This window comes from Cervus canadensis, chromosome 29 (genome assembly GCF_019320065.1).
Source record: "Cervus canadensis isolate Bull #8, Minnesota chromosome 29, ASM1932006v1, whole genome shotgun sequence".
NCBI classification, from domain to species: domain Eukaryota; kingdom Metazoa; phylum Chordata; class Mammalia; order Artiodactyla; family Cervidae; genus Cervus; species Cervus canadensis.
In genome coordinates this window covers 16980802-17005038 of record NC_057414.1, presented here as the reverse complement: position 1 = coordinate 17005038, position 24237 = coordinate 16980802, and the positions used below count along the sequence as shown (strand labels likewise).

Genomic DNA, 24237 nt, shown 5'->3' with positions numbered 1-24237 from the left:
CCCCATCACATGGAATCAATAGTTTTAATGAAGATAGATGTTATTACCTTAAATAAGTAGGCTTGACAATAGATATAAATATATCCAGAGTTAATAAAGTTTTTCATTATTCTTCCATACTACAATGGAAATTATATCTCTAACCATGACCATTTAGAATGTATGCTCCTTAGAGTCAAATACAACAGTGCTTTAGAAACTAGTTTCTAATTATTTTTTTTAAAAAAAAGCATAATAATCACCAAGAACTTTTCAGAAATACAAATGTATTTGTTTGACCCCCATAAATTCTGATTTAGTATGGCTGGCCATAATTAAGGCCAAAATTTTATAATTTTAAAACTTAGTGATCCCAGTGACTGCCAGAATTGAATACCACTGCTTTAGAAGTCAATTACTTCAATGCTGTGGACAAAATTGATGAATTGTAGTACTGGAGAAGACTCTTGAGTCCTTTGGACTGCAAATAGACCAAACCAGTAAATCCTGAAGGAAATCAACCCTGAATATTTATCAGAAGGACTGATGCAGAAGCTGAATCTCTAATACTCTGGCCACCTGATGAGAAGAGCCAACTCACTGGAAAAGACCCTGATGCTGGGAAAGATTAAGGGCAGGAGGAGAAGGGGGCAATAAAGGACAAAATGGTTAGATAACCGACTCAATGGACATGAACCTGAGCAAACTTCAGGAGACAGTGAAGGACAGGGAATCCTGGTGTGCTGCACTCCATGGGGTCGCAAAGATCAGACACAACTTAGGGACTGAACAACAACAACAAATGGACAAAATCTATAGTAGTCTTTTTAACATTTTCTAATAAATGCAGAGCTAAATGATCCCTCGCATCCATTTTTTCCCCAAACCTTTCTCCACATGTCATCAATGACCTTAAAACACTCACACTCTACTCAAAACTCTTCAGTAACATTCCAAAATAAAAGCTAAAGTTCCTTAGCTTGCTTTTGAAGGCCCTTCCATTAGTTAACCAGTTCTACCCATCAACTTCATTCCCCACCCCTACCACTCTCTCTAATTCCCCTTACATTCTAGCCATACCCAACTTCTCTAACTTCTTTAAATATACTGCTGCTTTCACACTTTCATTCCTTTGCACATGCTGTTCCCTCTGCTTAGAATGCCAACTTTCCTATCCTCAAATTCACCCATCCTTCAACTGCTATTTCATCTAAGAAGCCCTTTTTAAATATTCTCATCTTCAAGATGTTAAGGTCCCCTCCTTCAGACTCCCAAGGCAATGGGTATATTTCCAGGTTATCACATTTATTTTCACTATTATGCTATAATTATCTTCACCAGGATCCAGAACGATATCCAAAGGTCAGGCACGATTTTGTCACCTTTGCAATCCAGAAGAGTCTAGTATAATATGTGATTCACAGTGGATTCAACAAATATTTTTATTAATCAAAATTTTGACAGAGATATATATCTTGCCTTAAGGAGATCAGTACAGATGAAATTTTAAGGTCCTTCACAGTCTGATAATGAACTGCCTCACAAACTAAGCCACCATACCTGAACACAGCTTACAGTCAAATTACACTTCAGAAATCTCTGTTCTCTTGAATTTGTCAAGTAGTCTCTTACCCTCCTCTTGCCCACCCATCCCACTTCCCACCACCTAATGCTTCTTGTCGATGATTTCTCTCTTCTGACTGATGAAAACTTTACTCATCTTTTAAGGCCAAATTCAAACTTCATCTATTTATATAACTCATCCTGACCTACCTCTGGCAAACCAACTGCTCCTTACTTCTCTTTTTGAACAAAAGAAATCAAGTAGCAAGGACAATCTTGTTAATCTAGAGCAACTCTCTGGGTGGTGCACTTTTTATCCATTTCTTCCAGTTCTGTTTTGCAGATCTGCCTTCATTTTCCCTCCCAAACCCCAACGCAAGTCCCTCAGCTCCCCCAAAGAGAATTTCTACCAGCTCAGTTCTCAAGTGTACCTTCCCACTCCAGACTGCCAGTTCCAAAATTACACTCCCTGCAGCCACCTGATACCCTCAGCAGGCCCTTCTTTGCCTCTTAAGTCCTTCAACCAAAAGCTTCATTGAATATAACTCCTTTTCAGGATCACAGCCCAGGAACATGCCAAGAAAGGCTTAAATCTTTCTGATAATGCTTTTCTTCATTTTTCAGTTCTTCCACTGTGTTTGCTGAAGCTGAAACTCCAATACTTTGGCCACCTGATGCGAAGAGCTCACTCATGTGAAAAGACCCTGATGCTGGGAAAGATTGAGGGCAGGAGGAGAAGGGGACGACAGAGGATGAGATGGTTGGATGGCATCATCGACTCAATGGACATGGGTTTGGGTGGACTCCAGGAGTTGGTGATGGACAGGGAGGCCTAGCGTGCCTAGGGGTCGCAAAGAGTTGGACATGACTGAGTGACTGAAGTGAAGTGAAGCAACTGTGTTTGGAAAATTCCTGGTGGTAGATCTCCACTCTCCAAAATATTCTAAATTATTAAAACCTAAAATCTATTGTTGGAATACAACCTTTGGATCCTTTGTACAGCATTTCAGCCCACGTCATCTAGCCCATTACTTGAAAACCTCCAATGATAAGAAATCTACAGTCTCACAAGTCAGCCTATTCTATCTTCAGTGATCTCATTTAGAAAGTTTTCATTTATATTAAGTTTTTATCTTCTCACACTGAATTGCAACTATCTGTTTATACATTTACCTCTCCCTACAATTCTCAGCCCTGGCAGACTTAAGATTATAATCTCAAGAACACTTCAGTCATTTCACAATCCCCAATACCAGTCCTGGCACAGAACAGGTAATCAGTAAAGATTCGGTGAACAAATGAATAAGCAAGTGACCAAGTAAAATAACAACAAATGAACAAATAAACACTACTTGCACCTATTACTCCTAAATCCTATCTCAGGGCAACTCAGAAAGGCCAACTGCCTCTTACTCAGATAGAAATTTAGGTACCTGAAATCATCTCTCAAGACTCCCCCAAAATCTATTTTCTCAAGCCTAAACATTGCCAGTACTTTTCAACAATACTCACAGAACACAAGTTTGTGCTTTCTTGAACCTTCCCTTTGAACTTACTTGGACTTAGTATTTCTATACTACTTTCCAGTTTCTCTGAAGCCCTCCAACCAGTCCTTTCCTATGGCTTCTCCACATGTTTTTACTCTCTTTACACTTCATCGATCCACTCACAGGTCATTTTGTTCATCTATACCTAGCACAATAATCAGAACATTTTAATAATCAGAACATCAGAAAAAGCACAGTAATCATAACCTACACTATCGTAAACTTTATTTATAGGAAAACAAGTACAAAATTTCAATCCTGAGAGGAAAAAGAATTACACTTGATTCTTGAATATCATGACCAAATATACTATAAATCTTCTAGCAATCTCTGCAGGTCAAAGATTTGGGAAGATGACAAGCCAATGCCTTCTGACAAGCTGCAAGATAAAGCGAAGCCCAAGGCCAACATTAAGAATCAGAGTTCAGATAGCATCACTTATCTATCATAGACAGGGCTTCCCTGGTGGCTCAGAGGATAAAGCATCTGCCTGCAATGCAGGAAACCCGGGTTCAATTCCCGGGTAGGGAAGATCCCCTAGAGAAGAAATAGCAACCCACTCCAGTACCCTTGCCTGGAAAATCCTATGGATGGAGAAGCCTGGTAGGCTACAGTCCATGGGGTCGCAAAGAGTCGGATAGATGACAAACAGACAGAGAGAAAGACAGAACAACCATGTTTACCAATGCTCCAGAGCCTCAGGGAGCCTAATAATTTATAAGCAACTAATTATACTGAAGTATTAACTATTAATCAACTGAATGACTCTATAATAAATGCAGGATCACTGTGAGGTTTCAAAAGGGCCACTGGCAGGGTGATAAGAGTAAAAATATGACTGGAGTTAAAATCAGATGAAATTTGGAAAAAAAAAAAAAAATCAGATGAAATTTAAGTCCTGGCTCTGCTTTTCACTAGCTATAGTTCTAATAGAAGCCTCTATACCTATGAGCTGCAAATTTTTGTTTCCCATGAGCAGTCTCACAACAGATATGGGTCAAGAGGCAACCAAGGAGGGGAAGTATTTATGTCTGTTTTTCTGTAAAAAGCATATAAAAACATGTATGCTCAGTTGTGTCTGACTTTATGACCCCAGGAACTGTAGTCCACCAGGTTCTGCTGTCCATGGAATTTCCCAGGCAAGAATACTGAAGTGGGTTGTCATCTCCTACTCCAGGGGATCTTCCCATCCCAGGGATGGAACCTGCATCTCCTGCATCTCCTACATTGGCAGGCAGATTCTTTACCACTGCACCACCTGGGAAGCTCCATCAAGCATGCTATAAAAAGCATGAAGATAGAGTGCTGAAGTAGAAAAAAGGAAAAGAAAACACTTTTCAAGTAGCCACTATGTGCAAGTATACTTCACATACTAAATAAAACCAGACAGGGATTCAGAGGAATGTGCTCACCAACAACCACTTCTTTCTACTTTATCACATCTGGATTCCACAGCCCCTAGTATAATACACAGTCAAGATAATCAAAGTTTTAAGATACCCATAACATCAAAGCCAGAAAAAAATCTTAAAGGTCATCTAATCTGATCCCCTTACATAACAGGTAAGAAAACAGAGGCCCAAAAAACACAGAGAAATTGCCTAAGACTACACAGAAATTTAAAGGTGAGGACTGGAACCCAAGTCTTCAGACATGTTGCCAAAGAATTTTCCAACTATACTTGAGGTAATTCTAGCCCCTCTGTACCTTCACTGACCTGAATTATGCCACTTCTGATTTACATTTAGATCAGTCAAATCTAGCCAGTGGCAAATATAGAAATATATAAACACATTTAGGCTGGACTTGAGATTGGTATTTATTAAACGTCTGCCATGAGGTCAGCAACAGAAAAGATAAAATAATTTCTTGTTCCTCAAATAAGTCAAGTGAAAGTTATGTACACCTTTTACTGCAGCTGTAGGTTCTTCATTCAAGTACAATTCAAATAAATAATTTTGAATGTGTACTTACTTATAAGGTTCTATGCCAGAAACCAGGGATATAGAGATAAATAAATGAGTAGGGGCTTAGAGAAATTCCCTGGTGGTCCAGTGGTCAGGACTCTGTGCTTCTACTGCAGGGAGCCCAGGTTAGAACCCTGGTCAGGGAACTAAGATCTTGCATGCTATGCAGTGCAATGAAAAAAATAAAAGAGGAGGGGCTTAAAGAATAAATGGGTCAGATAGTAGTCTTTGACTCTAGACTATAGGAATTCACTTGGAGCTTTTTAAAATACCAGATGACATACTTAAGAGAGGAAGTATGCTAATACCCGCAATTTACTTTGAAATGCATTTTTAAAAAATAAGATACATTAATGGTTGACCATAGAGTTGTGATATAATATACATGTCAATATATAATGGAAGTGATAAAGCAAGTTAACATGAAAATATTAATGATATAAGAATCTATATGGTGATTATATATGCATTCACTATAAAATTCTTTCAACTTTGCTGTATATTTCAGATTTTCCTAATAAAGGGAGGGAGGGGTGGATACCACTGCTTGAACTCTGATTTCAATTGGTCTGGGATAGGCCCAGACACTGAAATATTACCTTGACCAAGGAAAACAGACAATAAATAAATGAATGATTTTGATAGAGAACAATGATGGCAAGTATACTCCAGACCATAGGAATAACATAAGTGTGAGAGTATGGCGTTGAAGAATGCAACATGAAGGTGAAAAAATAGGACACAGCAATCAGAGAGGGCCTTTTATTTTCTGGGACGCATATAGCTATAGTCAGAAAATGGTCCCTTCTAAGCAGTTCTAGATCTGTACAATGAAGCTCCGTGTTAAAAATAAAAGATGACATGGTTGATTAAGAAAAGGCTGAGAGATGACAATGAGAAAGAAGGTATAGCCTGGAGGAGGGGACCAGCTGCTATTTGTCTGTACTGAGGACTCTGTGGTGCCTTGAGCTCACACAATGGGACTTGGAGTTTAGGAGAGGCCTCTAAATGCCTAAACGAAGTTGCCAAAATTCTTTAAGAGCATCCCCATAGAACCTCCTGGACTAACGTCTTTACAAATAGGGTTTCAGACATCACTTAGGTCTGATATTTTAATAACTACTAACATTAGTGGCATTTACAAGAAAACTTGGAAATCTGTTTGGCTGGTATTCTTTTCCTCATTCATTCATGCAAACATTTATTCATCTCCTACTTTTTGTCAGGCTGTGTTAGGTGCTGGGGATAAAATAGTAAGTAAGTCAGAAGAAAAATCTCAGAGATGCCACCAGTCACCCAGGGTCACACAGCTAGTGGGAAGCAGAGGCAGGGACCGGAAATGAAATCTGTGTGACCACAGAATCAGCTCTCTTTCCGCTGCACCATCCCTTACTGTTCACTCAAGAGGCAAAGGAATGGACCACATAACCTCTAATAATACCTCAGGCCATTATTTAAATGAACATGGGAAAGGAAAAAGGAAATAAAACCTATCTCATATATTAATCACATTTTTCAGTTCCAAAAACTTAGAGCTGCTGAGACTTGCATGACAGCACTCCACCCAAGACTGGGGAGTACATGCCCTTGACACCTGGTTATGAGAATCTGATCTTTAATTAAATCGTGCCAGGAGGTTTTCTTTGGCAGGAGCCTGGAATGTTGCAGTCTTGAATTTGCTGAGGGATGTCCTTTTGACAAGTCAAAGACATTCCCGCTATGCAACCTCCAGTCACTTGCACTGGTTTAGCAACAAGAAAGCAAGTGCTGAGATAGCAGGGAGGAAAAATGGAGGCTGTTTCTGGGCATAGAAAAACTACTTTAATTTCTGACCCCCAGTTTCCTCTTCGGTAAAATACAAGTACGACTGTCTTTTTCACAGAGTTATTATCAGAATTTAAAAGAATATATTAAAAATAAATAAATAAAAGCATATATAAAGTCCCCAGCAGGTTGTCTGACACAAAATAGATATTCAATAAATACCTCTCCAATTATCTAACCAGCTTCATGTCTTTTATCTCTAAACTTCTCATTCCAGCCCAATCTGATTTCTTGCTTTTGCCCACACTGTTCTCTCTGCCTAAAACGTCCCAACTTGTCTGCCAAGAAAATTCCTACTTATTCCTCTACACCCAGCTTGACTCACTTCCTCTACAAAACCTTCACACAGCCCTCCTATTTCTACCTTGCCCCAAATTTAATAGCATTTTATACATAATTCTGTGCAGCAGGTTCCATATTTCATGATATCAATCTCACCAGTCCATGAACAAGTCATGGAACAAAAGTAAATACGATTAATGTCTATGTCCCCAAGACAGCACAGACCTGGCCCAATTAGGTAACTAGTAATGGTTCACTGACTGAGGCAGCCTGGTTTAGAGAAGAAAAACACAGGGGCTGGAAGTATCTTATAAAGTCAGCTAATTCAAAATTTTTATTTTATAATTCCACTATGAAACCCATGGGGTATGCAACTTACCTAAGATCACTCAATGAAACAGTGCAAAGGACATGACTAGCCTGGTTATTCAGATTCTCTTAAAAATACTTTCTCCACTAATTAAAAAAAAAAAAAATACTTTCTCCACTAATTATAACTTGAGACAGAATGAACAAAGGGCTGTACCTGGAAAACTTGGAAAAAATTGTACCTGTAAAGCAAAATGGAAAAAGCAAAGAGATGGAGTCAAAGATTTAACTTACGCTGACCTATACCTTCACCCTCCCTCACCCTACCAATAATGCCACACATCTTTCTCACTCCTATCACCCCTGCAGATGACTTGCAGAAATCAGCACCAAAGGTCTTATAATCCTCTTCTATCATCTTGGGAAATTCCTGACCTGCATCTCCAACGCAGGAGACAGAAGAGAGGTGGGTTCAATCCCTGGGTCAGAAGATCCCCTGGAGCAGAAGATGGCAACCCACTCTAGTATCCTTGCTTAGAGAATCCCATGGAGAGGGGAGCCTGGAGGCCTACAGTCCACAGGGTCACAAAGAGTCAGACACAACTGAAGCGACTTACCATGCACACAGTCCAAGTTAACCATTATTCTCATGATCACACCCTAGACTTTATTCCCAAAACGTTCACTGACTGACATCTAGAGTGAATCATCCAAACAAAACCTCCTATTCATGTAGCTCACCTGTTCAAGAACTTCCAAAAGCATTCTTAGACTTTATTTTGAACTTCAATCTACTATCAGTTAGTCCCTACTGGCATCACATCCTTTTTTCCCTAAACATAAATCACTTAAACATCAAAAATCATCAACTCTCTAAAACTCAAAAACAAAACATGAACAACCCAATTCAAATATGGGCTAGCTAAGGATCTGGACAGACATTTCTCCAAAGAAGATATATGAATAGCCAATAAGCACATAAAAAGGTGCTCAATATCACTAATATTTAGGGAAATGCAAGCCAAAACCACAATGAGATACCACCTTACATCCATTAGGATGGCTACTATCAAAAAAACAAAACAAGACAGAAAATAACAAGTGTTGATGAGGATGTGGAAAAACTGGAACCTTTATGCATTGCTGGAAGAAATATAAGATAGTATAGCCACCATGGAAAATAGTAGAGCAAATGGTTCCTTAAAAAATTAAAATATTATTGAATTACCATATGATTCAGCAATTCTAATTCTCAGGTATATATCCAAAAATATTGAAAATTGAGTTTGGAAGAGCTATCTGTACACTCATGTTCATAAGAGAATTATTCACAATAGTTAAAATGTGGAAGCAACTCAAGTGTTCATTGACAGATAATGGATAAGCAAAAAGTGGTATGGAATGGAATATTATTCAGAAAATGAAGGAAATTCTACAACATGCTACAACACTGATGAACCTCGAGGATTTTATGCTCAGTAAAATAAGTCAATCACAAAAAGACAAATATTGTATAATTCCATTTACATGAGGTACTTAGAGTACTCACAATTATAAAGACAGAAAGTATAATGGTGTTGACTAGGGGCTGGGGGAAGGGAAGAATGAGAAGTTGTTATTTAACAGGTAAAGAGTTTCAGTCTTACAAGATAAAAAGAGTTATGGGGATAGAGGGTAGTGATGCTGTGCTGTGCTTAGTCGCTCAGTCGTGTCTCTTTGCAACCTCACGGACCGTAGCGCACCAGGATTTCTCAGTCCATGGGATTCTCCAGGCAAGGATACTGCAGTGGGTCGCCATGCCCTTCTTCAGGGAACCTTTCCAACCCAGGGATCAAACCCAGGTCTCCTGCATTGCAGGCGGATTCTTTACAGTCTGAGCTACCAGGGAAGCCCAAGGATACTGGAATGGGTAGTCTATCCCTTCTCCAGGGGATCTTCCTGACCCAGGAATCAAACCTGGGTCTCCTGTGTTGCAGGAGGATTCTTTACTGGCTGAGCTACCGGGAAAGTTCCATGGTGGTGATGGTTGTACAATAATGTATTTTAACACCACTGAATGGTACACTTCAAAATTATTAAGATGGTAAACTTTATATTATGTGCATTTACCACAATAAAAAAGAAAAAAGTAAGGAGAATTAGAATTTATCATCTAATAAATACACTACAATGTGCCGAAGTGCATAGTATCAACAGTCACATTACCCCGTTAATGCCAGGGTAAAGATCAGTAAAATGAGACTTAAGACATTAACTGTGGACACTGGACAACTGACTCTCAGTAAAATCTGTAGGATAATAAGATGGCTTATAATAGAATTTCTCTGCACATGTATATACTACACTACCCTGATCAAAAACAAGAACAATCTACCCCCTTGCCTCCTCTTCCTTTCCAAAATTCAAGTGGCAAAATCCCAGCCTCAGGATAGTTGAGCTTAACTCTCTCCAAACTGCCTCTATACTAAAAGAGCTGAGTATCCTAGAGAACATTACTTGGTTGACTGCTTTAGCTTGAAAATTATGATGCTCTTCCAACTTAAAAGATTACCTTGCCTCAAATCATCAACTGGGATTCTCATCCACCCCTTCCCTCAGGCAGTGATCCAACTTTCAATGAGAAAACAGAAATCTTCTCAGGAGAACTCTATCTTCTTACTCCTAAATCTGTATGTTTCCCTGCACCCATACCACCCACTGTACCGTACAATGAAGGAGGTGTCTCTTCTCTTATCAGAAGTTATCCTCTCCTTCTCTCTTCTCCCTCTACTCCCGCACTTGTACTCCATCTCACCTGGAATGTTCTCCTTCAGCAGCTACATTAACTTCTCCCTCTCTCTCTCTCACACACACACACATATTCAGTCGTTCAGCAAGTATTAATACTCATTTAGCATCTATACTGTACCAATTCTAATCTAGCTGAATAGAACAAAGTCACTGTGTTCATGGACTTTATGGATTGATTAATAAGAGAAGCGAAGACATAAATAAATACACAATGTCAAGTCCATAATGAAAATTAAACAGCAGTTCATGTGAATATAAATGGACAGGGATGGGGGGTGGTACATACGATAATGATCAGGACAGGCTTCTCTGAGGAAAAGACACTTAGGACATGGATGAAATGCAACAGCAAATCACAGTAATATATGGAAGCATTTTAAGCAAAGGGAGCAGTAAGCACAAATGTCCTAGATAAGAATATTTGGGGCATACAGAATAGCAAAAAGGCCAGCAATACATTGTTGAGTGTATTGTTGAGTGAACAAGGAGAAATGTGGTTAAGAGTTTTAAGAGTAGAGATGTAGCCAGAGGTCAGAATATGCTGGACCTTACAGGCCAGAATAAATTTGGATTTTGTAGCACGTGTGAAAAGACACTCAAGAACTAATTTATGTTTTGAATAAACCACTGTGGCTGCAGAGTACTGTCTGCAGAGGAAAAGCAGAGAGACAATTAAGAAGTTATCACAATAATTCACATGAGAACTGAGGGTGGCTTAAACAGATCGCAGCAGGCAGAGAGCATTTTGAAGGCAGAGCCAAATGACTTATTTATAGACTAAATATACAATGTGAGAAAAAAAGGAAAAACCAAGAAGATCTCTAAATTTTTGGCCTGAGTGGGTGAATCCTGGGTGAATATAAACATGCTATGCATCTCCTATTCAAAGACACACACACACACATATCCCTTGACACTCACATACTCCTCCAAACACTATTTATTTCTGTTCCCCTTCATAACAAAGCTTGTCAAAAGAACTGTCTACTTATACTACCTCCACTTCCTCCCCTCCTGTTTGCCAGCTAACACCCTACTATTTGGCCAAAAGCAGTCTTGTCAAGCTTCCTTGTCAATCATCTCCACGTTGCCAATCAAATGGTCACTACTCTGTCCTCATCTTACTCAACCTCCCAGCAGTGTTCAATATAACTGGCTCCCTTCTCTTTCAAATGCTCTACTTTTTTGGCTTCTGGGAAAGCACATTCACCTAACTTTCCCTCTATCTTTCTGTCCATTCCTATCTCCTTTGTAGACTCTTCCTTCACTAGCTCTCCTCCACATGTCCCAGGCTAGGAAGGTCCTTTCCTCACACTACACTCTGTCCTAGATGTTCATCCATTCCCACGACTTAACATATTATCTATATGTTGATGATACCCTAGTTTTTATCTTTAGTCCCAAAGCTTTTTCAGACCAATAACTATCTGTTAGATCAGCAGTGTCCAACCTTTTTGGTGCCAGGGACGGGTTTCACAGAAGACTATTTTTCCACAGACAGGGTGGGAGTGCAGGGGGGGGGATGAGGAGGTTCAGTTCAGATGCTAATGCAAGCGATGATTCAGGCAATGTAAGTGATGGGGAGGGGCAGACAAAGTCTCACTCACTTGCCTCCTGCTGTGTGGCACAGTTACTAACTTGGGCCCAAGAGTTGGGGACCACTCTTTTAAATATTTTGCCTGCATGTCTCATAAGTACCCTCGGAGAAGGCAATGGCAACCCACTCCAGTACTCTTGCCTGGAAAATCCCATGGGCAGAGGAACCTGGTGGGCCGCAGTCCATGGGGTCTCGAAGAGTGGGACATGACTGAGCGACTTCACTTTCACTTTTCACTTTCATGCATTGGAGAAGGAAATGGCAGCCCATTCCAGTGTTCTTGCCTGGAGAATCCCAGGGACGGCGGAGCCTGGTGGGCTGCCATCTATGGGGTCGCACAGAGTCGGACACGACTGAAGCGACTTAGCAGCATAAGTACCCTAAAGCTAATTTCAACAAGTGGAATTCTGGGTTTTTTTTTTTTTACAACATCTAACATGAATTTTAATTACATTTGCTTACTTATTATACATCACTCTCACTAAACAGTAAGCTTCACAAAGGAGCAACTTCATCTGTTGTATTTATCAATGTATACTTAGAAATTAAATAGGGCTTAATAACCGCAAACACCAAGATTTACTAGACCTTCTCTGTCTAGTAAATATTCACATGCTAACAGGAGAGAACAATACATAAACCCCAATGAGAATACAACATGGTAAGTGCCACTATGAGTGACAAGAGGAAGCACATGAATCCAAAAAAGGGGCCCTTAGAACTAGACTCAGTATTTTGTAATACTGACAAGGGAAAAGAATCTGAAACATATATATATATATATAATTACATCACTGTACACCTGAAACTAACATAACATTGTAAAATCAACTACACTTCAATGGAAAAAAAAATAAAAATAGAAGCCCTTAACAGCCTAGGAGTCAGGGAAGACTTTCTTAAGAAAGTAACTTCAAAGGTATTTTTGCAGGATAAAAGTTAAGTACAGCTATAAAGTATCTACTATATATTCTTTTCTTTTTTATATATAATTATTTTAAACTTTATAATTCAAGATATTTATAAATATCTATTTTATATATGAATATTAGAAAGATTAAAAACCAAGTACCTAGTAGGTGAACTGAGGTCAGTTTAGTTTTAATCCCTTTCCCCCTTCCTTCTTTTATTTTGCTTTTTTTTTGCTATAGCACAGGTATCACTAAAATACTTCTCATGCTTGCCACCTACCATTTGCTTGACCTTAAAGTAAACACTGTGTTTCTCAGGTGGTGCTAGTGATAAAGAACCTGCCTGCCAATGCAGGAGACATAAGAGACATGGGTTCAATCCCTGAATCAAGAAGATCCCCTGGAGGAAGGCCTGGCAACCCACTCCAGTATTCGTGCCTGGAGAATCCATTGGACAGAGCCGCCTGGCGGGCTACCACCTATAGGGTTACAAAGAGTCGGACATGACTGAAGCAACTTAGCACACATGCACACAAAGAAAACACTAAACCCCTCAACCTCAGTTTTCAGTACCGGGCTCAATTACCAGTCTCTAAAGCAAAGCATCCTCTTTCTAGCCCCTTTCTTTCATTATTAAGGATTGAGGCTCAGTTTTAAACTAGTCAGTGAACAACCCTTGGCATTTCCTCCAGGCTGCAACATCTGGGCATTTTTCATGGCTGAAAATACACTTAGGAACAATCACAGTAACATCTATGCAGCACTTCACAGTTTACAAAGTCTTTTCACACATTTATTATTTCATTTGATCCTTACCAACCCTATGAGTTATTAAATCCCTATTTTACAGAGGACAATGGAAATAAAATGCTTCACCTAGCTCCATCTGGTCTCTCGGCTCTACAGTCTGCCAGACTGAATTAAGAAATTGGAGGCACTGGGAAGACCCAGAGGGATGGGATGGGAAGGGAGGCGGGAGGGTGGATCGGGATGCGGAACACATGTAAATCCATGGCTGATTCATGTCAATGTATGGCAAAAACCACTACAATATTGTAAAGTAATTAGCCTCCAACTAATAAAAATAAATGAAAAACAACAACAAAATAAAATAAAAAATAAAAGAAATTGGAGGGGTGCAGAAGGGGAGGGGAGCACAAATGACTCATACAGGGAGCTCAGCATCAAGTCCCCCAGGCGGCCCAGAGCCAGAAGTTAACAAGGAAAAAGTGCGTTTCCCTTCCAAAATAGTGAGCGTTTGGCCATGGCACAGGGACCTATCACAGGAGTCTGTTCTTTTTTCATATCAGCAGCACCTAGAGTCTAGTTCATAGATAGGCAGAAAGGAAAACAGAAGAAAACCCTCTGTACACTGTATGTACACACAGAGTCAGAAGATAATGTGGTATAAAAGCACAGATATCACCTTTAGAGAAGACCTGAGTTTAGGGTCCAGCTCTGCCACTTACTGAATCAAAAGTTCCCTCCTCTGCATTATTATAGTTCCTTGTGCTTCTCTTACATCACATATCCTTATCACATGAGGTTTCAGATACCCACTCTTAGACTTGCACTGGAAGGCAGCAACTTAGTTAAATTTCCATTTTTGCATCCCCAACACCTGGTACCATAACTAACATAGATGGTTCAGAGAAGGTTTAAGGATGAAGATATCATATTTAAAGCTTTTTGTACATAAACACATTGTCTAGACAATAAGTATATGTATAATAGCAATCTTGCCTCATTATCTCTGCTTTCCCTCTCACTATCCCACATTGAGGACACTCCTGAAAAAAAGTTTGCTGAGGAGAAAACGAATCAGCCCAAAAGGCTAGTTTTCAGAGAGAAAGAAAATGAATGAATACCGTCCTCTTTCCCAGACTACAGTGTTTCCCAATACAACCACCTCTACCCCTAAACAACCCCTATCTTATCCTGGCCACTCTCTTCTTCAAAAGACCATTCTTCTTCCCCCTGAGGATTCCTCCTTCTCTCCCTCCAACCCACTCCTGCTATCCTCCTCTTCTTCCCTAGGTTCACAGGTCTGCCTCCCTTCCTCCAGGTCAGCAAAGCTTCTAAGCTGCTAAAGAGTCTGTGTGTGTCTCCTAGTTGCTCACCATTTCCCTGGTGGCTCAGACGGTAAAGCATCTGCCTACAATGCGGGAGACCCGGGTTTGTTCCCTGGATCAGGAAGATCCCCTACAGAAGGAAACAGCAACCCACTCCAGTACTTTTGCCTGGAAAATCCCATGGACGGAGGAGCCTGGTAGGCTACAGTCCATGGGGTCACAAAGAGTCGGATATGACTGAGCGACTTCACTTTAGTTGCTCATCTCACTAAAGGAAGTTAGAGTCTCCAGAAAACTCTTGCCCTCCTCCCACCTCAGTTCCTAAGTCCTCCTCTTCCCATCTGGCTTACTCTTATACTGCCTCTGGGAAATAAGGTGGGGGACAAATCCAGGAAGAAAGACTGCTTACTGTTGGGCCCAAAGCAAGGCAAAGAGGCAGTAAGGAGAGACTGGAGCTTGGGAAAGATAGATTCATGGTGAAAAGCAAAAGTAAGGGAGCTGGGTAGGGAATAGTGTTTGGATTTCACTAACACCATAGCAAAAGTCCCTGCAAACCAGTAACCTGGCAAGAATGAGAAAGCTGAACCAAAAGGAAAAGAGAAGAAAGCCTAACCAAGAAGAAAAGGACTCAAGAGAAAAACTGGCTATGGAGGGGAAAGAACTAGAAAGGGAAAGTACGAGAGGAAGGGGGAGCAGGAAAAAGAAAATGGGAATGGGAGAAAAGGTGGGTGGGGGACAGGACAGGAAAAATGATCAGGAGTAAGAAGTAGAAAGGAAAGTGGTGAGAAGATAAGGTTAGCAGAATCATAGAAAAACTGGGGGAAGAAGGCAGTCCAAAATAATCAAGGTAGGTTAGTATCAGCCTGACGTGTTTCTTGGTCCCAGATGATCATGATTAAGACATTACACAGTCTCAAGGTCTGTCATTAGCTCGACATTCTAAGGAGGAAGTTCCTGAGAAGAGAGCTACGTTTAAAGCAGTTTTATGCCCAAGTATCAAAGAACTGGCCAATTTGGAGAAAAACTATTAATATACCTTGACCTGCTTCGTCCCAACTGTCTCCCTACAACCAATATACCTACACTCAATACTTAAAAAAATCACCATTCTTAACCTCTGCCTTGTCCGTGAAGTCAGAGAGTCCTGAGCAGCCCAATAAGATGCCATTCAAAAGACTGGCTGGAAGAAAAGGTACCAAGATCTGTTTCCCAAGCTTGCCTATCTCCTACAGTGTTGAGGGGGACATTTCTGCAGTCTACTCTAGGGCTTTTACCAACTTGACTGTCCAAAAGGCAGTCTGAAAAAAAAAAAAAAAGGCAGTCGGGCAGTCTGAAAATGCCAGTCACAGACAAAATGTCAAGCCCTTCGCTGCACAGATAAGGAAACTGAGGCCCACAAAGGCTGCCTAAACAGGACTAACAGGACCCCCTCACCCCAGGTCTCTCATCTCTCAGTTCACTCCACCTCTTAAGTCATTTATAATACAGTGCCCCTCCTCAGCACTGGAGAGAAAAGACCCCTCGGTCGGGCAGGACAGCAGCTAATCCAAAACAGAGGGAAGCACCACCCCAGCCGCCAGGCAGAAGGGTACTTGCAAAGGAGCAAGGCTCCTCAGGCAGAGCAAGTTCCCCAAAACCAGCTTCCCTTTCAGAGCCTTCCCTAGCCAGGGCTCTGGTTCCAGCCCTGGCCTAGCCCTGGGTGGGCTCATTTGGAGCATTCCACCATAAACCCATTCTCTTACTTAGGGTCTCTTAAGGAAAGAGACCCTAAGTCTACCGGACCCGCGTCACCACTCCCCGGAAGCTCGCAGAGTCGTCCCCCCTCACCAGCACCGCCCAGCTGAGCATGCCCCAGGGTGGGCCAGCATTACCTGGTCGGGGGAGCCGGCCCCGGCATCTCTGCTGCGGTTTCTGTCGCAGAGCCGCACCTCTCCGACGCCTGGTCGGCCGCGCGACACCCAGGCTCCACCCGGGCAGCTATACTTGGCTGGGGCCGGGCTCGCAGCAGCTCAGCCGCCCCAGCTCTGGCTCCGGGGTGCAGCACGCTCCCGCCCTCACAGGGCGCAGCGAAGGCTCCGCTCCCGGGTTGGCGAAGCAGAAGGGGCGGGGAAACAAGGGAGGGAAGGAGGCGGGAGAAAACCCGCTTCTCCTTTCAGTAAAGAAGCTCTGAGGGAAGGCAGAGAGACTACTAGCTTCCCACCGCCACCCCGCCCCTCACTCCGTTATTCTCTCTCACCTAGTCTTCAGCAGGGGTCTTCTCAGTGAATCCAGGCTTTCCAGGGACTGTCTGAGCTTCCTGGGTGGGCCCCAGAGTCAAGAAAGAGAACCAGAGCTCTTCTGTGCCTTTGCTTCTCCAGCTGGGTCTGGACCCCAGGGCAAGTTAAGTCAAACCTACCATTCTCAATTAGGCTTCAGGCAAAGAGAGGCACCCACCCAGGGCCCCAACAAAGGTGTCAGGTTCTAGTTCGAATACCCCAGGGAAAACACTGGGTGGATGCTTACAGCTGCTTCTAAGCAAAGAAATCTCTGTAGCAGCTACCATTTATTAAGTGCCATTCTGTACCACGTACTCCACAAAATGGTACATCTCTCTCACCACAACCTTAGGAACTAGTTGTTTGCTGTTGTTTAGTTGCTAAGTCGAGTCCAACTCTTTTGCAACCCTATGGACTATAGCCCTCCAGGCTCCTCTGTCCCGTGGGATTTCCCAGGCAATAATACTGCAGTGGGTTGCGATTTCCTTCTCTAGCAGAATCTTCCCAACCCAGGGATCAAACCCACCTCTCCTGCACTGGCAGGCAGATTCTCTTCCACTGAGCCACCAGGGAAGCCCCACCAATTCACACGTGTGGAAACTGAGTTCCGGGCTTCCCTGGTGGCTCAGTGGTGAAGGCTGCCTGCCAGTGCAGGAGACATGGGTTCAGTCTCCAGTCCGGGAGGATCTCACATGCCACAGAGCAACGAAGCCAGGGTGCTACAACCATTGAGCTTGTGTTCTAGAGCCTATAAGCTGCAACTCCTGAGCCCACACGCAGCAACTACTAAAGCCCATGCGCCCTAGAGCCTGTGCTCCACAACAGGAGAAGCCATCACAATGAGAAGCCTGTGCACTGCAACTAGAGAGTAGCCCCTGCTCACCACAACCAAGACACCAGTCAAAACAAAAAAACTGAGTTCCAAGAAAAATATGGTTTTGTACAATAAGTATTTCTTAAACACATACCGTGAATCAGGCATTGTAAAGGGCCCTGAGCAGAACAACACATTACAGAATATTTACCAACACTGGCCCACACCCTCTAAATCCTAGTGTTGACCCCTCAAAATTGAAACGATTTAAAAAAAAAAAAAACTTTCACACATTTCCAAGTTCTTCTTAAGGGTAATTTACCTTGTCAATTACCTCTATAAACTTCTCTTGAGAGATGCCAGGAGTCAAGAGTATGTAGGACCTCTTGGGGGTCATAACTAGGAGTTTGGGTTTTGTTCTAGGTTTTAGTAATGGGAAAGATTTGGAAAGTCTTAAGCATAATGACAAGGTCTAATCTATATTTTTTTAAAATCACTGACTGCTGAACGGAAAACAGAGCAGAGGGTTATGAAAATGAGAAGTCAGTAAATTCTTTCAGAACTTTAGCCAAGAGAAGAAAGTAATGATTTGGACTAATATATTGGAGAAGAGATAAGGAGAAATAAACATATTCTAGAGATAAATGGCTTGGAAGCAATAACAAAAGTTGGTAAAAGACAGGATGTGATGAGTGAGGACGGCAGTGACTTCCCCAAGACTACACACTGGTAAAGGACTGAGTCATTCCAACTCTGGTTCGACTCCCAAGCCTACGTTTTATTTCTCTCCGCCATGTCAACTATCTTTGTAGCAACTGCCATATCCCTCTCCCTGCAGCCTGGCAAAGAGCAAGTAACCAGGATTACATCTGATCAGAAATTTAAGTGTAATAGAGGGAAATTTAATGGAATTTACCCATTTTCCCTGACAGATGTCCACACATCCATTCAATATGCCAACATCATCTGCTTACGGAAGGATGCAGGGGAAGAACGCCAGGAGGACCAGAAAAGAGCTCTTCTGTTAAGTATCTTTCACCCTTCCCAGACCCTCAGTACCTGTGCTATTACAACTACCAAAACCTCAGTTTTAGGGAGGAGACGGAATTTCATGAAAATCTCTTCCAGCATGGAGAGAATCGGTCAATAAAACAGACTAGAGGGATCTGCTGCACTATGAGAACTCAGATTCAAAGTAGTTTTAAGAATGTTCTTTTAACCCCCATACCCATGTCCTTCAATTTATGAATGAGAGGAGAACCGAAAAGAGTTCTCAGTCTTAAACATAGTTTTTCAAAGTAATCATCCATAAGCATAGCATCTGACCTTACCTAATTTCCCAACCCATACAACATCTGCTCTTATACATGGGCTCTGCTGAGATGTGAAGGAACAGGAAGCTCAGGAGCAATGAGCACCATGAGACAGTGCTTCCTACTATTCAGCAGGTGCCTCTCTGTAAACTTCTAATTCTACCTCCGAGAGCACTCAGAAAGCATCCTTCAATGCCAAGTCATATTAAAGGCTTTCAGATATGTGTATATGACGATCTATCAAGGCCATGCACTTTTTCTCTTCTCCAAAATAAACACATTCAGTTCTTTTAATCATCTGCTCATTCAACAACTATTTAAGCAAATTGTACAAGCCACTAGAGACAGACATATCATCAAAGAGGACCACACCTTCAAGGAGTTTATGGTTTTAGTATGCTGGTTTTTAACTCTCCCTATGTATCAAAATTACCTGGGAAGATTTAAATATATATACTTAAGTCCTAGCAGAGATTTTTACTAAATTGGTCTGGGACATAGCCTAGGTAACATATCTTATGAATATAACTCTAGCTATATATAGGTATCTATCAGAGAACTAATACTACGTGACTTCAAGACTTATTACAAAGCTACAGAGATAAAGGCAGCATGTTATTGGTGAAAGAATAGACAAATATATCAATGGAACAGAATAGAGACCCTAAATAGACATACACAAATACGGTCAACTGATACTTCACAAATGAGCAAAGGAAATTCAATGGAGAAAGAATAGCCTTTTCAATAAACAGTGTGAGAACAACTTGACCTCCACCTGCAAAAAAAATTTAGACACAGACTTTACACTTTTCACAGAAATTAACTCAAAATGTATCACAGACCTAAATGTAAAATGCAAAACTATTTTTAAAAAGTCTAGAAGATAACAGAGAGAAAAGCTAGATGACTTCAGAATGGGTGATGGATTTTTATACAATAAAATCACAATCCATAAAAGAAAAAGCTGAAAACTTGGGCTTATTTAAAAATTAAAACTTTTGTTCTGCAAAAGACACTATTAAGAGAATGAAAAGACAAGTCATAGACTTGGGAAAACATTGCAAAATACACATATGATAAAGGATTTATATTCCAAATATACAAAGAACTCCTAAAGGTCAACAATAAGAAAACACACAACCCAATAAGAAAATGGACAAATTATCTAAACAGACACCTCATCAAAGAAGATATAGAGATGGCAAATAAAAACATGAAAAGATAATCCCCAATGTGTCATTCAGTTCAGTTCAGTTCAGTCGCTCAGTTGTGTCCAACTCTTTGCGACCCCATGAATCGCAGCACACCAGGCCTTCCTGTCCATCACAAACTCCCGGAGTTTACTCAAACTCATGTCCATTGAGTCGGTGATGCCATCCATTCATCTCATCCTCTGTCATCCCCTTCTCCTTCTGCCTCCAATCCCTCCCAGCATCAGGGTCTTAGGGACTTGCAAATTAAAACACAACAAAATACCACTAGATATCTATTAAAATGGCTAAAACCCAAAACAGTGACACCACCAAATACTGGTGAGGATGTGGAGCAACAAGAATTCTCATTCACTGCTAACGGAATGTAAAATAGTACAGCCACTCTGAGAGACAGTTTGGCAGTTATAAAGCTAAATATAGGCTTACCAAACAATCTAACAATTGCACTCCTAGATATTTATCTAAATGAGTTGAAAAATCTATCCACAAATATTTATTGCAGCCTTATTCATAATTGTCAAAATTCAGAAGTAACCAAGATATGCTTCAAATAGATGAATGGATAGACAAACATCCATAGAATGTGCATTAAATTCAGCAATAAACAGAAATGAACTATCAAAACATTAAAAGGTCTTTACCAGCCCAGCCACCAAGAAAGCCCATTAAAAGACTTAGAAAACCCCAAATATATACTGCTAAATTAAAAACATTAGTCTGAAAAGGCTGACTCCAATTACAGAATAGTTAGGAAAAGGAAAAACTAGAGAAGCAGCAAAAAGATCAGTGGTTGACAGGCACTTAGAAAGTGGTGGCAAGGATGAATAAGTGAAACACAGGACATTTTTTATATAGGAAAACTATCCTGTGTGATACTATAATAATAGATACCTGATACTATGCATTTGTCAAAACCCATAAAACTGTACAACACAAAGAGTGAACCCTAATATAAACTATAGGCTTAGTTAATAATAATGTACCAATACTAATTCATCCATTGTACCTACTAATGCAAGATGTTAAGCATTTCCAGAGGAAGTGCTGGGAGCAGTGGGACAGATATGGAGTACAGTCTTTGCACTTATTGGTCAATTTTTCTACAAGCCTAAAACTGCTCTAAAAATAAAATCTACTAAAATAAAATACAGGGAAAGTATCAAACAAAAAAAGACATAAGATAAATTTCATTTTCTTTTTATTAGATGCATTAGGCAAAAAATTATTCTGTCAAATTGTTGTACAAGTTTCTACACACTCTCAATTTCTATGCTTACCTCATTCCAGACTGTGAAGAGTTCAAACTCTACTTTGAGCAGTGATGCTTTAGGGCACTTTCCACTAAACACAGTTCTGTCTGCAATGAACCTCTTATTGCCTGGTTCCCCTGGGGAACATGACAGTCTAAGTGCAGTCCATCCTCTATAGAATGTAGCTGGACTGTCACCTCCATTAACTATACTTCGAACTTCCAATAATTCAGTCTGAAGCTGCACTAGCTTTATAGTCACAGTAGTACCTTTGGCTGACACTGGATTCAGGCAGCCAAAACCACAATTTTCTTAAGCATAGCATCATGCTAGGTCTCCTCTAGGCTCCCCATATGTTGCCATTTCTTTGAGACTTAAAATGTAGCACTGTCATCTTCCTTAAATTTCATCTTTTTGGCTTCAATCCACCTTGTCAAGCTCCCTTGCTCTCTCATTCACTCTCTTCTCTTTCTCTCGTGCCATCTAGCACAGTAGCTTTTCTTTCCATTCTTTATCACCTGCAAATTTACTAAGTACTCTATCTCTTCAAACATTTATCAAACACATCCCATGTGGTCTTGCCTGTACTTGGTCATCGGGATTAAATATGACCTAGAAATGGCCTATGACTCCAAGAATCATAACCAAGAAGGGAGGCTAGCATACAGAAAAATGTAAAAGGTATTGCACTAGAAAACTGAATAAACAAAATAAACAGGATATGGTGGAAGAAACTATAAAACATGAATCATACAGTATAAAGGAGGACCACTGACGTCTTCAGCAAGAAAGAGCAGATTCAGGCAACTTCTGTTTTTAGACCTCAGTTCTCAAAAACCAGATGCTGGTTTGGTGACAGAAGGCAGACCAGTCAACTCACATGCTGTCTCTTTCAGAGGTGAGCTATAGGAAGCTTGGCTAAGCTTGGTTCCTCTGATGAAATGAAAGACACGTGAAATTGAGGTATATTAATCAGAAGCCAGTGTTTTATTTATTACTGAGGGCTAATAGATTATAACCAAGAAAGAAACTATTGGCTAAATACATGAAAAAGCAGAATCAGATGAAGTAGAAGGGACTTTAAAAGACTAAACTATATAGTCAAAGAAAGAAATTAAATCTAAGATATATAATAACATGGCCAAGTTTACAGAAGTCAGCAGGTGACTTCTTTTAAGTCCAATTACTCCTTGCATTTATATAGGCTTTTGTTTTTACAAAATAAAAAAATCACAAAATGTTCTTTCAACCCAAGGACCTTGACTAGTGATGTTTTGTCTATGAAGTCATTAGCCTAATCAGGACCTTTCAGGTCATTTAGGTCATTTAGATGCAAGCACTATTTAGTTCAGTTCAGTTGCTCAGTCATGTCTGACTTTTTGCGTCCAAGGGGTTCATGGACTGCAGCATGCCAGGCTTCCCTGTCCATCATCAACTACCACAGTTTATTCAAATGCATGTCTGTTGAGTCGGTGATGTCATCCAACCATCTCATCCTCTATCTACCCCTTCTCCTCCTGCCTTCAATCTTTCCCAGCATCCGGGTCTTTTCCAATGAGTCAGTTCTTCGCGTCAAGTGGCCACAGTATTGGAGTTTCAGCTTTAGCGTCAGTCCTTCCAATGAATATTCAGGACTGATTTCCTTTAGGATTGACAGGCTGGATCTCCTTGCAGTCCAAGAGACTCTCAAGAGTCTTCTCCAACACCAGAGTTCAAAAGCATCAATTCTTCAGCGATGAGCTTTCTTTACAGTCCAACTCTCACATCCATACATGACTGCTGGAAAAACTATAGCTTTGACTAAATGGACTTTTGTTGGCAAAGTAATGTCTCTTCTTTTTAATATGCTGTCTAGGTTGGTCATAACTTTCCTTCCAAGGAACAAGTATCCTTTAATTTCACGGCTGTAGTCACCATCTGCAGTAATTTTGGAGCCCAAGAAAATAAAGCCTCTCACTGTTTCCATCGTTTCCTCATCTATTTGCCAGAAAATGATGAGACTGGATATCATGATCTTTGTTTTTTGAATGTTGAGTTTTAAGCCAACTTTTTCATTCCCCTCTTTCACTTTCATCAAGAGGCTCTTTAGTTCTTCTTTGCTTTCTGCCATACGGGTGGTGTCATCTGCATATCTGAGGTTATTGGTATTTCTCTCAGCAATCCTGATACCAGCTTGTGCTTCTTCCAGCCCAGCGTTTCTCATGATGTACTCTGCATATAAGTTAAATAAGCAGGGTGACAATATACAGCCTCGACGTACTCCTTTCCCAATCTGGAACCAGTCCATTGTTCCATGTCCAGTTCTAACTATTGCTTCTTGACCTGCATACAGATTTCTCAGGAGGAGGGTAAGGTGGGCTGGTATTCCCATCTGTTGAAAAATTTTACACAGTCTGTTGTAATCTATACAGTCAAAGGTTTTGGCATAGTCACTAAAGCAGAAGTAGATGTTTTATTGGAACTCTCTTGCTTTTTCGACGATCCAATGGATGTTGGTAATCTGATCTCTGGTTCCTCTGACTTTTCTAAATCCAGCTTGAATATCTG

The 24237-nt window shown here is 40.8% G+C and overlaps 1 protein-coding gene and 2 non-coding genes across 12 annotated transcripts in view; 2 read left to right on the top strand and 1 right to left on the bottom strand.

Moving 5' to 3' along the window:
• Positions 1 to 24237, bottom strand: part of PAK1 (p21 (RAC1) activated kinase 1) — a 161352-nt gene that overhangs the window by 79343 nt on the left and 57772 nt on the right. For 2 of the 10 annotated variants that reach the window (XM_043451522.1, XM_043451525.1), the window contains exon 1: positions 16713 to 16918. The exons of 7 other annotated variants lie outside the window; for them this stretch is intronic. The gene's annotated coding sequence lies outside the window, so the exon portion shown is untranslated. Of the gene's footprint in view, positions 1 to 16712; positions 16920 to 24237 lie in introns of those variants that run through there. One more of the 10 variants, XM_043451533.1, reaches the window with a different exon arrangement.
• On the top strand, positions 3549 to 3620 carry TRNAC-GCA. Its single transcript has one exon. It is a non-coding gene; the product is annotated as a tRNA-Cys (tRNA).
• Positions 5130 to 5202, top strand: TRNAR-UCU. Its single transcript has one exon. It is a non-coding gene; the product is annotated as a tRNA-Arg (tRNA).